The following is a 5519-nucleotide window of genomic DNA, read 5'->3' on the forward strand; positions in this document are numbered from 1 at the left end:
ATTTTTTATTGTCTTTTTTCTTGTAGTAGTATTCTTTATTTTCTTATTCCTTCTCTTTCTGTAGTAATTAAAAAAATAATTAAATTTGGACTAGTAATAGTTCGTTGATTAGACTGTTAAGATTTCAGTTATACTAATAATAAATTATTGGCTTTCCCTTTTTGCCTGTAACCAGATTTTGAGCGTAACATTTGCTTTAGCTTTGTCAAGTAACAGGACAATTGTAAGATCATGGGCAGTAGCTGGTTTATGCTTAGAACACTGTTTAATTGTTATTTGAATATCGATCTAAACATTAAATAAAATAATGTAAGCCAGTAAGCAAACTCTACTCAATTTCAGCAAAAACACTAATCATTGTTTTGATATACCACATTTTAATACTCCAGTTCTAGGTGAACGTCACATCTACTAAAGAGCATTTATTTACTTTTGTAAATGAGTTATTGTGATACATACCCAGGGTCTCTCACCCAGTTTTCATTGTTCTTCTTTAGTTTCTGCACTGCTCTAGCAGACAACTTTTTGATAAGCAAATTAACCTTTTTGTTTCTGTCATGCGAATTTTTAATTAAAAATCAGAATCTTACATATTCTGGAAATCAAACTTTCAAATTTGCAGTCATCCATATCTGTAATAATCATCTGAAAACAGAATCAGCCATGGTTCTTTCAGTAAATATTTTTGAATTGATATTTCAATTAAAAACACAAAATACTTCCCCCGAGAATATTTGATAAGCACCTTCAGGGCTTTTACACTAAAAATAAAAACCAAGAATACAGACAAGAGAAAATCCATAAAGATATTTTCTTTGTACAAAATGCAAAAGAAAAATTGAAAGCAAAATTTTTCAGGCTGCCTTTGATAACTGTGTCTGATGACTGCACGTTAGAGTGATTCTGCACATGGCATTTTCATAAAGCAATCTACACTACACAAAGTATGAGTCAAGGTCAGTTGCTCATCTCAAATACCTCAGCACAACTCCTCTCATTCCAGTGCTTTGTCTTCTCAACTGACTTTAGCTATGCACTAACTAGCACATAATGGAATATATATACATCCAATAGGGAGTACTACAGATTTCACCTGCAGAATTTAACAGCACAATTTACGCTTGCCTAGAGTTTTGGAAGACTTCATTTTGTCTTTGATATGCAGAAACTTCTGCGTTCTCTCACACAAATTGCAGAGAGCTATCATGTTACGTATTTCTAGGAAGCTCTTTTACAGCATGTCCAGAGGGGATTGAGGAAAGAGTATTTTAGTGTGCATTGACCTCATTAAAATATTTCTTCCCAGAAGCCCTGCTCTCAACCTAGTTTCCAAAACAGAGGAGTTTGGGGTGAGGGAAGACTTTTGCCCCCCATATAAAACTTCTGGAAATGTCAGACGACTGATAAATTATTCCTGAGCAGTAACTGGCTCTGTGTGTGTGTGTGCTTGGGAAGGAGAGGAAAGGATGTGTGGAGATTCTGCTTTGCAGCAGGCATATTGTACAATTGCAGCTCAGAGACAGAGATTAAAAAATTATATGTCTCTTTGATTAGATTTTTTGCTGTGCTGTAACTTGACATCTTGCAAATCCTTCTTCTAAAAATACTATATTTCTGTCATTACAGAAATTTTAAGTAAGTGAAGCATGAAACAAAATACCAGCTATTTCTCTAAGAAATATGTAGAGATCCTGAGAGACTAATACCAATAATAGATAGCTTTCCGACTGTCAAATCATGATGGTAAATGTCTGTCATGTTGTTAGATACCAATTTCTTAAGTTCAGTGAGTGCTCAAGTAGAATTTGCCAATGTCTGTGCTATCCATGTAGAGAATGGCACTTGCAAATTTAATCTTGTATGCAGAAACATGAGCCTAGTCCTGTAAAATGAGTGGTGTGCTAAGGCCCAAATAGAGCAAAGCACTTGGTGTGCTCTTTGTCTTAAAACATTACTTCAATCCCATAGGGTTCAAAAAGGCTCAAGTACATATTTTTGTGCATCTGACAGTTGCAGAGCTCTTAACTACAAATGTTTAGTGAAGACTCTGTCATAAGCTCAGATAGCAAAGAAATAGTTTCAGATAGCTTAGTTACTGGGCTTGATTCTACAGATACATTGAAAGCTACTAATATCTGTGTCTACATTGAGATGCTGCCTGAGCTAAGCAGATAAATCAGACACCAGAGTATAGCTGCAGCTCTGTGAGACCATTTCTGAAGTGATGAATCGTTCTGTACAGAATAATTCTTAATGAGGCTGACAGACAGAGCAGACCCAAGAGGCTGCCCTATACAGAACTGCATACTGGCAAATCAAATAGCTGCAACATGAATACTACCCTGTGTGCGTTTAAAAAAAAAAAAAAAAAGTAATTCCTCTTAACCTTAATATGATTTGAATGAGAAGGCATTAACTAGTAACTGAATGTGAACAAAAAAATCTTTACCATTAAAAGCAAGACAACTACTGCAGCATTTATTGTGTGGCTTAACTTTCATTTGCATGCTTGATGGGACTTTTAAACTATAATGTAAATAATGATAATTTGGCCTGGCACTGGTCAATATCACTGTTGACATTTTCCCATGAAAAAAATGAAAACAAAGCAACCATCCTCCACTAAATTACACTATATATTTAGTTTGCATTTAGAATTACTTTATGCAAAAGTCAGAGATGTTAAATAAAGCTTCCTTAATTGCTTATGAATCATTCTTTTTACACAGCCTAATCAGGTTCCTTCTATTGTATTCACTAAAAAAATATTCACATGAAATATGTATTGAAGTTTCTCCAGAACTGCACCACAAAAATAATTTATTAAATATTAATAGACAGTTTTTCATATCACTCAAAGATCAGAGTGCAAACTCCCACACCCTTGTAATTGCATACCTACTAAATTTAACTTTATTTATTGGCTCTTTCACCTTCATAATACTAAAGGTGTCACATTTGCCCTGCAAAGCAAGACGCAAACACATTCAAATACCTGATCTGAGATAACGTCCATGGCTCAGTTAGTTTCCAGACTAAATAAGACATATGCATATCTGTGTTGCAGAAGAATGTTTTGGTTTTATTTTTGCTTTCTCTCTATCCAAAGAAAGTGCCCCAACTAAGATTTTTTGCCATTCAAAAATAGCAATAGAAATGTCTTTGAAAAAAATAATGAAGATCGAGCTGTATAATATTGAAACTCTTAGGCTATTACAATTAATGGTAATAAAGGAACACAGAGAAATTTGCTTTGCTCAGCTGAGATTTATCGGAAAAAAAGTCAAACATACCTCCTATGTTTCCCCTTAATGGATGGACTATACCACTCTAGAGCCAAACCATGAGATACCTCTGTATTTAGAGATGGAAATTCCTGAAAGCCACAGCTCTGAAATACTGATAAAAATACAGTGCCCCTCTTTTTGCCCCAGCTGCTCTCAAGGTGCTAGATAAGGATGAGAAGCCTGTGCCTGAAGACGGGAAGCCCTGCAGCAGGGGACCCAGAAACGTCTGCAAACAGACCAAGAGCCCAGCGGTCCCTAGCAGTCTAAGCAATGTTCCAGGTAGGGCAGCCGCAACAACGTGCCAAAGAAACAAGTCACAGTTTGCTTCCAGCTATTTTCCCTTCAAACCAAGAAACCGAGAAATCAAACCTTGCAACCAACAAGACAATAGCAACTAATAATAGCACGACATATCACACCTATTATTCCCATAAATCAGGCAAACCACTGCCATCTTAGATGTAGTTGCAGTGCTTGTTAGAGAGCTTTCTCCTCACCCCAGTCATGCCAGTTAGATGATATCTTGCACGCTTTGCTTAATGGTGTAAGCTTGCTTCAGACCAGAGAGCATCTACAAGTTAAACAAATAAACAAATAATAATAATAATAAAAACTTTGCAGTAAGCCAGATACTATTAGATGTGAGAGGAGTTAACTCTAATCATATACTGAGAAGTTAAATCATTAGATTTGTTTTGGAATGCAACAACATACAAAGTGATTATATTAGCCCCTGTTAAGAAATTGCTTTTGAATCAAAGTCTTTTCTCTACTATTACATAAAAATCTACTTAGATAAAGCGTTAAAAGTTCCATGAAATGATAGTTCAAGAACATCCTTCTCAAAGGGGTCTTTCTGTAATAGAACCTCAAGCTATGTTTTGGGTGGGAGCGGCAGTAACTTTGGCTTTTCTCTTTCAATATTTCTGTAAGTGTTAAGAACATTAACTAAACGTTTTATGATAAGTATCAGGCTCCATGAAATCCTTCTTAAAGACAGCAATATTTGAGTTCCTGAAATGGCCATCACTTCACCTTGGATGGCTTTCCTCTCTTAGCTGGCAACATTATAAATTTAGGTTTGTGAAAAGATTACACACAGCATTACCTCCCTTTCTTCTATACTCCCAGTGCTCTTACTCCATTGGACATTGCTCGTTGTTCAATACTTCCTTTTTAGGTGTGATAATTAATTTAATTGGAAGTTGCCCAGTCACTGCAACACGGAACAAATGAGTTTTGTGGAATGTCAGCACTGGATTCTTTCAGAAGCCATAGGGGAAAAAAAAAGGTTATATATAAGGAAGAGGGATAATTTCCAGGGGTGTTTTGTGCTGAATAGCCAGTTCTGTTGTTGTCGTAATACCTGTTAAAAGATACTGGAAGATATCTATCGGAGTCCTTCTGATGCTCTCTTCTATGGGAATAATTATTTTACTTTAGGCAAAAAAGTATGGCTCACCTGCAAAAAGCACATAATATGCTTAAAATAGAAAAGAACACCATTTGAAAGGCTCAGGTATCTTTTCAAATGCCCTTTGAGAACAATTTATATTTTAGTCCTAGCATTCTCTTCGTAGAATTAGAGGCAAATTCTGTAATCTTTCAGTAAATAAAAATGAAGGATTTTCAGCAAAACTACATCTACGTTCTTCTGAAAAAGGAAGACTTTTTTTACCTTTAAATTGCTGTTTAAACTGCAATCTCTTGTGTATCATTCAGCTGTCTTCTTTCCACAAACATCCAAATAAGGCCTATGGTTGTAATGATTGTGTCCTATGTCTTGTTTTACTGATAGTCTGATTATTCAGTCTAGATCCATAAATCATTTTCTTGCTCTTTAAATATGCAGTTCATGCCAACATTTAAAAAACTGCACACCTAGTAATAACCAGACAACAGTATATAACTACTTAATTTTATCTGCCATTGTTTGAAAGCTACTTTAAAAACAACTTAGCCGAATAGAGTATTTTTCTCTGAAATGCAGTGGAAATAATCAATCACTAGTGTGCACACCAATCAATTATATTTCTTTTTATCATTCCTTTTTCTTGTATCTGGTCAAAGATATAAATACAGTTTATTTTCAGACTGAAAACTAGTACATTATGAAAATTAATTACATTGACATACAACCAGAAACATGGCAGGTCAATAACTGCTTAGTTACCCAGTTTTGCCCACCTGATGTAATTGCACTGAAAATGATAAAATTATTAGCATGAACAT

The sequence above is a fragment of the Struthio camelus genome, chromosome 4 (genome assembly GCF_040807025.1).
Source record: "Struthio camelus isolate bStrCam1 chromosome 4, bStrCam1.hap1, whole genome shotgun sequence".
NCBI lineage: Eukaryota > Metazoa > Chordata > Aves > Struthioniformes > Struthionidae > Struthio > Struthio camelus.